The sequence below is a fragment of the Lycium ferocissimum genome, chromosome 4, assembly GCF_029784015.1.
Source record: "Lycium ferocissimum isolate CSIRO_LF1 chromosome 4, AGI_CSIRO_Lferr_CH_V1, whole genome shotgun sequence".
NCBI classification, from domain to species: Eukaryota; Viridiplantae; Streptophyta; class Magnoliopsida; order Solanales; family Solanaceae; genus Lycium; species Lycium ferocissimum.
The window spans coordinates 10,137,127-10,148,155 of NC_081345.1; the positions used below are offsets into that span (position 1 = coordinate 10,137,127).

Genomic DNA, 11,029 nt, shown 5'->3' on the forward strand with positions numbered 1-11,029 from the left:
AAACTCTATCCATTATAGTTTCCTTAATGCTTACCATTCTAAACTGACCATTCCCTAGATCCCACGTATCACACAAGCAGTCTCACTAACATTCTCATGTATCTCACTGAATTGTCCTTGCCCGAAATGCCTTACTCAATTTTCAAAATGTTATCCCTAACTCAACTCAGTTAACCCATCATCGACCAACCATTTCAAGTACCCATGTTCACTAATCCCTTACTCAAATCCTTAACGTTACTAGTCGTTGAAGAATCACCTCTTACCTCAATTGTCAAATCTGAATACTTCTAACCACTCGCATGTCAATCCCTCTTCTAATACCACATAGGCCGAGTAATAACACTACTATTAGCGGAATCTAGACAATTTACACAATGAATACAATGTTCCCAACCTTAGTCCACCACTGACCTCTGTTAGCCTATGACATAACTGAATATTCCAACTCATCCATAAAATCTTAAGCCCACTCTACATTGTACAATCGCAATCAAGTTCTCACATCATAACTCTTGTTTCCACGATTTTCTTGTTGCCCTTAACCTCGCAGATCCCGATCAACCTCATCGGTCACTCTTCTACTGTACGTCATGATATAGCGCCCTCGCAATCCAACACAACTCACGTACTCATGTTACCTGACCTCAAGTCTTACGAACCTCAATCTCCTGAACCCGATAGCAAGATGCCTCATTGTAACCCTTCAGTTCTTGTATTCCATCTCAAATCACTCCATTACTATCAACCAACAACACTCAAATCCACTCGATCCTCTAAACCAATCATCCCTCTGAGCCGAACGAACCATAAACAATATTAATACTTCTCCTCAAGTCGAAGTGTGGCAACCAGCAACTTCCCAAGTCATTAACTCATCGCATACGCTCATAATTGAAGCCATTTCTATCAGTCGATCACTAGCTTCTCAGAAGCCTACAACCCAGTCAAATTTACCGACAAACATTGAGACCATAGCTTTCACTTACTAAAGGAGTAGTCCTTTAACATTAACGAGCTTATATAAAGAATGACCCTTAGCACCCGTCGCAACCTTATTCTGACAACCGAGTCAGATACCAATTTTTCCTTTCCCAATATCACGAAAAGTACTCATATGCAAGACATTCTAAGAAGTCCTACTTCGCTACACACTTGCACAAAAGCTTCCCTCATGTCCTTATTGTCAACTTCCTTTCTTCATTACCCGCGATCACAATACGTTTGCCCACATTCTTTTGTCATCACTGAACTTACACTTCTTCTCACATACCGAAGTCTAATACTCTACCATTGCTACTTCGTTGACCGCCATTGGTTCACCAGGGTCGCGCATACTATCATAAAGCCCTGATGAAGCTGAAGTCAGACCGATCATATCATCGAGCAACCCACTATTGTTAAGCCATAATTGCACCTTGTCACTCCTGAGCAACCCAACGCTGAAACATATAGACCCTGTAACCCTCTAACTATCTTTCCAATCCTCACGAACTCTCACAATAAACGAGTCTAATCGTGACTCCACACAGCAACGGACTCTAATCGTGACTCCACACAATCGAAACATCAGGCCATAATCAGAGACTAAACGTGATCACCTTCCCGAATCAGAATAACACATCTCGCACCAAGCCACCACACGTCATAGATCAACCATTCACATAAGAATTTAAGAATGAGTGTCCACCCTCCGTGGGTGATTAAGATAAGAGAGTTCAGATACCAATTGAAATCGACTAGATATAAATTTGAATAATGTCGCACGAGAGAATTAAAGAATTCGAAGTTTCCTAAATATCTTATAGCCTCTCGCAGATAAGTACGAAGCTCATCGTACCGATCCACAAGACTCTACCAAACACACTCTTGTATTATAGACCGATTAACCTAGGGCTCTGATACCAACTTATCATGATCCATTTTGACTAAGTCGTGCAGACACTTACCTTTCTCACCTCGGTAAGCGAACCCTTAACCTAACGATAATGAAAGACATGAATGATAAAACAAGCAGCGGAAAAGAATAATTACGTAAGCCTCACAATAATATATAATAGAAAATGTGCGAAATAAGGAAAATACCCCTAGAGTCTGGTCTAAGTCATACAAGAGCATCCAAAGAAATAAATACAAGTCTGGAATAGTATAATAATATATCAATCCGCTATGTCTTAGAGTAGAAAAGTAAGACATAATAATAGGAAGAATCTTCAAGGCAGCGAACGTCGCGTGCTCACCCTGGAAACTCGATGCTAATGCTGAAGATGACAATCAGCCACGGGAGACGGAGGAAGACCCAACCTGGCACTCTGCATTCATAAAAGAATGCAACAAAGTGCAATCAAGACAAAACCACACGATCGGTAAGTATCATAGGCCGACTAAGTATAGCTAGCAAAATTTAGACAATAAAGCAAGTTATGCAGATAAATCAACAAGTATAAGCCAAACGTAATCAGAACCAAGTACACGTCATTACCTAAGTAGAGCATTACAACCAATTGTGCCAAGTCTCAATATGTCCAATCCAAAACCAACATCACAAGTAAAACACCAAATCATCTCAATATAAGCCATGATGCGATGCAATGCAATAATGTATGAATGAAATGCAATGATGTGTACACATGTACTCCGGACGAAAATATCGACATTTGTCATCCACAATCCAAGGTGACTCGCGAAGTCTAAGCGCCACTCGTCCCGAATCTTAGCTCAACAGACAGACGAGACCCCGGATCTTTGCCCACGGGGGGTTCTCACAGGCACCACCCTGGGGGACCCGCGGAGTCAATGAACTCTCTCCATCCGCGATTCGGTACTAACATCGAATATCGGACTCTCACATCACTCTCATTCAAGAATCGAGCCCAGCTCATCACAGTGTTTCATCAAGTACCAACAAAGTATCATGAATGGATATCATGCGTGACGAATGAGAATGATCCGCAATGCATATGTCGCCAACAACATATCAAATCACTCAATATCACAAAGTACCAAAATGGGTACGCCAACAACATATCAATGTCACAAGTACCAACACGGGTACGCCAACAATATATCGTTGTCACAAGTACCACATAGGTACACCAACAATATCATGAAAAACTACACAAGTCATATAGAGTTCTATCCTCGTATCAACATCAACCCGTAAGATACTACAATATCACAATCAAGATGGAACAACATATTTCAGTATCTACTAACAACACCTGGCATCAAGCCAACGCAATAGAACAATCAAGTCACAACACAACGGATGGCTAGCCCCAACCACGCAATAGGGCCCAACCTAAGACAATATCCAACCCAACTTCATACCCGAAGGTTTACATGCTTTCTCCGACAATATAATCTAAATATATGCTTCGCTATACGAAGTCTCACCAAGGGTAAGCCATAACCTACCTGGATGGCCAAACAACAAACACCAATAATCACTTTATAGCCTCGCCCTTCCGCTAAGCCTCAGGATCAAAGAAGTCTAGGCATATTCGAATTCTATATTAGAAATCATGAAGAACGATACTAATATTATTATCATTCAATTTAGATCAAAACCAACCCTAGAATTTGGGTAAACGGGGGCCACAAGGGCAAAACGGGAAACTCAGGGGTAAAATATCAAATTAAGCATTAGGTGATCATAACCCAACAGCTAATTGCTAAATTAACTCGTGGATTCACCTAATTTCGAAATTCAAGCAAAACCCTCAATTTTGGGTATAAACCCTAACACTTTGATTCAAGAATTCAACACTAATAATGGAAGATATATGATTAACAACCTTAGATACATCATAATCTAGCATAAACCCCATCAATTTCATCATTAATAAGCCTAGATATAAAATCTATCAAAACCCACTTTTAATCTTCCATTACTAAAGGCTAACAAGGAAAGAGGGATCCTAAGATGATTAGGAACAATGAAATGGTAAGAGGGTTAGGAGAGCTTACCACCAAAAATCTTCACAATAATTCTCCAAGAACAGACTCCAAAAGCTCTATTTTCGTAATGGTGATAAATGAATAGACTAAGGCTTTTTAATACACACTTAATGAAATAACAGGCCCGATACCGCCACGGAGGCATTGGAGCCGTCACCGCCCCAGCGCCCTCACAAACCGCTGGGATGGTCTGGGCCAATTCACACTTGGCCGCCCAAGCGGTGCCGCTGGGACGGCACTGGTGCCGCATTGGCGGACACCAGGTACCAGAACCCAAATAATTTTCTAAGTCACAACCGAAATCCCGAACCACTCCTGAGGCCATCTGCTTACAAATTACATGCACAGACCCGCATAAAAACACGCTACAAACGCACTTGTGGCCTCGGAATTTCCAACGGAGGTCTCGTTGACCGAGTCAACCCCCGATACCTCATTTCCAACTTTCCAACCTAAGTCCCAAAATGCATCCGAGTGCATTGGGAACCGTACCAGATAAACACACAAGTTCCAAACAACCATCCGGACCTCTCGGAATCGACGGATTTTCGAAAAGGTCTGTTTATCCAAAAGTCAACTTTGAGTCAACTTTTTTCGCTTTAGCCTAAATTCACAAAAAGTCGCCCGAATCAAGTCTATACACCTCGAAAAGCATGTCAACGGTCTCCTCGGATCAAAAGTGAGCTAAACAAGCTCGAAAAAGGGACAAAAGGGTCGAAAATGCAATAACGACCTGTTACATCCATTGACTCGCTTCAATGGTCTCATTGCTTATCTAATATTACAACACATGTGCCGTCACGAGAAAGAAAGTTTCTTTCACACAAATATCAATCAATATAGAGGGGCAAAAGGAAAACACTCGCACTGAAAAAGAATCTCACGTGTCACAAGTATCAAACCATATGCTTGCCCTTACTTTCTTTCCATACTAGGTCAAAAACAATCAATTGTAGATCACAAAGGATTTTCTGGGTTGTAATGACGGCTTTGGGTTGGGTATGATACATATTTGGATACAAAAGTGACTTTCCCTTCCTTGAGCACTACATTTGACGTGATTGAGGCCTTTTCTGATTCACCGTGATTTCACTCTCTTTCCCACCTTTTTCTCCTTAGTCACATCTTTATATTGCCTTCTTTATTGTCAGCCCATTTTTGCACTTATTTGAATGATTTCTCTTGAAAAAACCTCTTTTTTTTTCTTCCTTTTTCTTTCATTTTTCGTGTAGGGGAAACCTCTCAATTTCTATCAACCATCAATTCACCTCTCATTTCCGTCAACCTTACTCACATGGCCTCTCACCCCCAACTTAGGTTAAAAGCCTATGTTGGGATTTAGAGTTCAAGGAAGGATGGGTTCAAAAGAGATACAAGTAAGAAGTGGTATGGCTTGTAACATGGCAACAAGAAAGACAAAAGGCTCAAAAGGGGTAACTAGTGATACATATATGCACAAGGTGTTTCATAAGGAAATTCAAAGATTGCCTAAGATCCTTTCTTCAACCGATCATTCAAGATTAGCTTCGATAGACAAACCGGGCAAGTTCTAGTTGACATAAGCAATCACACAAGTTTAGTACAAGACGTCACCACTCATGGCACATGCATTGTTCAAAATGACTTAATAACTTTTAAGACAAGATCAATTCATGCATTACCCAAAAGAATAGTCAAGAGTAACAAGGTGAAGCATCTGTTTGCCATGATCATCAATTCACATTTAAGCTCAATAGTGCACCAACATACCAAGTCAAAAAAAAAAAAAAAACTCTACTTTAAGCATAAACATATGACTTTGATTGGTATCAATAATTAATCCAAAACATATGAATCCACCAACTTCTCAAAAACTTTTTTTTTCAAGTGCTCAAACACCAAACTAATCAAAGTAGTAATCAAGTCAGGACACTAAAGCTTCAAAATTTGCCTCATTATCACAAAAGTTCCTTTTTTTTTTTTTTTTTTTATTCTTTCATCCCAATTGAAAAATGAAACACATTCACAACTCAAATTTCCATGTGCCCTCAAAATCAAGAGACAATCCCAAACTCACAAAATACAATTCAATATACAAATGGGATATCAAATGGAAAGAATTAACTCTCTTCGCTCAGAAAGATGTTCAAATGGGATAAGCTTGCCCTTTATGTATTTCTCCACTAATGTAGACACACTTGGTTCAAAATCAATTAGGACTTAAAGGATTGTAATGTAGGCTTTTGGTTAAGGTGCACAATTTGGGTGATAGTGACTCAAAACCTCCCTAAGCACTACAATTTGCAACCATCAAAGCACAATTCCTTTCAAACTTTTCCACAATCACCAACTAGTCTTCCCTTTATTCTTCCTTCCTTTTATTTTTTATTTTTTTTTATTCATTTTCAAACCAACAAGGAAGGTTCTTTTTTTTAAAAAAAAAAAAATCACCTTTAAAGCAATTCCCACATCACAAATTTTTTCAACCATCACCCCCAAACTTAGGCTTTTAGTCTATTTTGCAATTTCAAAATACTTAGGGAGGTAGGATGCCAAAAGATAGGATAATTAAGAACAAGAGGGTAAGCTTGTAACATAGATGTCAAAAAAAAAAAAAAAAAGAGGTTCAAGGCTCAAAGGAGGTTGACTAGGGAAAACATGAGAAGGCTAGGCAATTTAAGGCACAAAACGATCCAAGGAAGGCCTAACATCATTTTTCAAACCAAGTATAACCTAGAATTTCGCCTTGAAACACATTCCGAGCAAGTTCTAGACCACAAGATATGCAAAAGAACTCACAAATAAACCTCACCACACGTGGCACATGAAAATCCAAGTAGAATATATATCCAAGACCCTATTGGAACAAATGAACTCAGAAAGTTAATTCTAGTCAGAGACTATTTAGTGAACAAAAGAGCCAAACATTGAATCTAAAAGTCGCAACATTTTTTCTTTTCCAAAAACAACAATTCATTCGCCAAGGTTCAAGTGTGTTGGTACCAAGCAAGCCACAAATTGATCAAGGGGTAAAAATCACATCCCACACCACTTTTACTCCTAACAAAAACTAAAGAAACTAGTAATTTAAAAAAAGAAAAAAAAAACATACTAATATAAATATGTAATAGGAAAAAAAAGAAAAAAGAAAAAAAAAAAAGTAAAGTCAATCTACCAAATTATCATCCGCCATGATATATATCACACCCCGTCACAAAGATATCCATCAAAATAAAGTCTGAACCCCCAACTAAAAATGTTGCATTGTCCTCAATGTAACTATATAATTAAAATAAAATAGAAGGTCTCCCTGAAAAGATTGTGTCACTAGGCTCAAGCATGAGGGTGAACTGAAAGCCCTCTTGTGTGATAGTACAATGAAATTATAATGTAAAATCAAGATCATGACACTAACCAATACCTTCAATATATTCACCAATTTATAATTCAAAAATTGCTGGTGGAGCACATAACGAAATGAAGAACCGGGCATATACTTTCTAACCCTCATTTTTTGACAAATGAATTTGACAACACATGCCTAAAACACATTTTTTGCGACCAAGCTCTTAACTAAAGTTTCTCACAAATTCCACAAACTTCACTCACCAACATCTTTAAAATTCACTGTAGGCTAAGGTTCAATGACCTCCGCAAACAAACGATTCCGAATTAAAGTATACCCCCATTTACATTAACTCATTGTCTCTCTAGTGGATAGGTAAGAACATTGTATCATTGCAAATATACTATGATACACTTAAAATTAAAATATCCTCACAATCAAATAAATGACACAGTAACCCACCAAAATCAACACTAACTATGAACAAAATCCAAGTAAACTACCACTAAATTCCCGTAAAGAAATCAAGTGGCGGGTTTCAGCTCGAGCGAGCTGATCAAGCAGTCCACAACCTACGAGACTATCCAAAACTTTCTCACAATCAACTCCTAATAGCATTCGGTTACTCAGACTTCACCGACGAATGAAATCGTCTCTCAGACAATTTATCGAACAGGTAGCAGGCGTCCTACTGTAAGCTTGGTTTCAACAACAACGGTGTGTAGTCAGCCCTCCCAAAATGTTAGGAATTATAGTTCAACAGACTAACACAGCAGATGATACCAATTCATGAGGCAATTCAAATTTCGAAATTAAAATCAAACACACTTTTGCCTTACTAAGAGAGGAAGTCTGCCCTTGGGGAATGGGAGTGTGGGTCAGAGATAGAGAAGCAGATGAGCAGAAAGAGCGAAGACGAGGAGAGAGGGAGACGAGAAGAAAGAAAATAGAGGAGAACTGTACCTGAAAGTCGAGATGGTATGCGCAGTGGTGCAGGGAAGTTGGGACAGGGAGTTCCAAATGAACTGGGAGAGGGGTTGTGTTTAGTTTCAAAACTTTGACTGCTTACCTGGGCCGCTTGAGTTCTCCCATGCACATAAGTGACACAACTGACTTTAAGTATTAGCACACTGGCTTGGCTCTATTTTACATTTAGGCATAGTTCCAGCACCTTTTGCACAAACTGTGCAATTGCAAATTAAACTTTAAGAAAACATGGGTTGCCTCCCATAAAGCGCTGCATTTAAAGTCGTGGCACGACATGAGTTAATTTTACCACTTTTCCCTCCACTTGAAAGATTTGAATTTTCGCCCCAACTTTGAATCAAGATTACGATGATGCTCATGGCACGGTGGTAGAAAAGCAAAGAGGCCAACTCTCGGGTGTCGCATCTTGCACTTTTTGGCCTTTAAGTGAGGCATGTCATTTTGTCTTCTTGGCATAGTAAACTATAAAATAAAAACACATTGTTCGTCATCACCAAAACCCTCCATAGGCTCGTGTGGTTCAATTTACATATCACCCACCAAGCATAATGTTGAAAAATGGTTAGAATGCGGTCCAATGCGCTCAAATTCTAAACTTGCATGAATTTTGACATCCTCACCAAAAAATGAACTAGAGTCTTCAAAAACTATTTTATGAACTTTTTTATGCAACTCTAGTATCATTTCTTCAAATTCGGCATCATTCACTATTTTTGGATAGGTTGGTTGGCAATCCACCATTAGCTCTTGAAAATCAATCTTGACCCCTTCTTCATTGGAAACCAACTCAAAACTAATAGCCATGGCTCTTTGACATTGATCATCACATGCCTCAATTTTTGCATTCAATTCGGCCTCCAATTTTCGGATAGTAATTTCAAGTAGCTCCACTTCTTGACTTCGCTCAACGTGAATTTTTAGAAATTCTTTCATCATCCATGAAATGCCTTCACGGTGATTCCCATAGACTCCAAGTTGTTGAGCTTGATTCATAAGCCAATCTTGGCTCACAATTTCGACTTTGTCAAGACTTTCTTCAAGTTGAGAGTCATTCAAAGCTTGTAAAAATCAACTCATGGAGAAATTCATATTTTGGACACTTTCTTGTCTACTTTCAACACCCTCAAGTTGATGAGCATTATGAGCCTCAACCAATGATTTCATTTGATCCACCAAGGTGTGAATAGCTTTGTCATTGCAATCAATTGCTTGTCTCAAGTCATTAAGTGGTTGCCTCAAGTCCTCGAGTGCTAAGTTCAACTTTTCTTCCTTCTCAAGAATGGTCTCCAACATGAGCATTATCTTCTCATTTTGAGCATTTGAGATTTCTTCCACTTCCATAACCCTAACATCATCAAAATCAAAAGTAGAATCGTCATAGTGGGGTTCGGGGAAGGGAAGGACAAATAAACACAATTAGCCCAATAACCATTTTGACCACCACACCTATCACAAATACTCCACTCATAAGTTTGAGATTGTGCGCACAATCCGCCCCCGGGAGAATTCAAACAATTTTGCCATGAGTGTGGTCCTCCACAATAAGGACATGGGTCATCAAAATAGTGGTTGCAACCATCAAACCCATTTTCATTCCATGATGTCATAGTAACACAAGTAACAAAAATAAAAACTAACACAAAGAAATACGAAAAATCACAAACATATATTCATAAGTTTGGACCAAAGCAAGCAAGCTTAAATCTCAAACTAACCCAATACGCCAAATTGTTCCCCGGCAACGGAGTCAAAATTGATAACGTCCAAATCCACTCCTCAAAGAGAAAGTGTACACAGTCGTATGCAATATAATTTACCCAACTATGAGTCGGGGTAGATCCCACAGGGAATAATATAATAGGCGATTTAAACAAGTAAGGAATTATCACCAACTAAGCTAAGCCAAACACTTTTTCAATATTTGATTTTTGGTTTAACAAGTAACAAAGATAAAACTAACTAGAAAGCGGGTAAAATGATCAATGGCCACAAGTATGGATACAAAGGAAATTATGCTCAAGTAACGATCCAATATATTTCACGATTTTACAACTAAGAGCGAGTTTATGTTAATAGATAATGATTTCTAAAATCTCATCAAAAGTCTCTCGACCAAATTGATAAATGTCATTACTAAGCTTTCTCAAGCCTTAGAATGTAGAAAATGTGAACAATCAATACAATCTCAAGTAACTTTCCTATCTCTAGCTCAAGTTATTAGATGAGGTTTAAAAGCCCCAAATTCTTGTTAATTAATCTTTTCCAACCTCAATCTTCCTCTCTTGAGCTCAAATCGAAGTAAATTGGCGGGTCTTAGGGTTAGCTAATCCCTTAAGAAATATTAAAGAACAAGATTAATTAAAACAACATTAACTCACTTCATTAGTAATAAAAATCATTCAATACATAAGCATAATAAAAGTTTCAATCCAAACTTTAACAATCTATATTTTCATAAACAAGTTTCAAGCATTGAAATAAAAAACTACACACTTAAATAGTCAATACAAAGCAAGAAATTGAAGAAATGAATAAAGGATTAAGAAATTTCTTATCAAGATCTTTAAATCTTTAATCCCCAAGTGTGGATGCAAAAACCCTAGCTTTCCAAGCTTGTAAATATGGCCAAAGATGATAGTAATTTCTCCAAGTCTTGTTTTTATAGCCCCCCCCCCCCCCCCCCCATTTTTCCAAGTCTAAAAATAACAAAATAAGCCCCAAATTTTCAGATTTACAAATCTTTCTAGTATTTGCACT

General features: G+C 38.3%; 1 long non-coding RNA gene across 1 annotated transcript; it reads right to left on the minus strand.

Moving 5' to 3' along the window:
* Nucleotides 1-2,002: 2,002 nt before the first annotated feature.
* Nucleotides 2,003-9,967, minus strand: LOC132054359 (uncharacterized). The gene is made up of 2 exons (XR_009414261.1): nucleotides 8,249-9,967; nucleotides 2,003-2,312 (listed from the first exon to the last, which is right to left on the minus strand). It is a non-coding gene; the product is annotated as an uncharacterized LOC132054359 (long non-coding RNA).
* Between the last annotated feature and the right edge of the window lie 1,062 nt (nucleotides 9,968-11,029).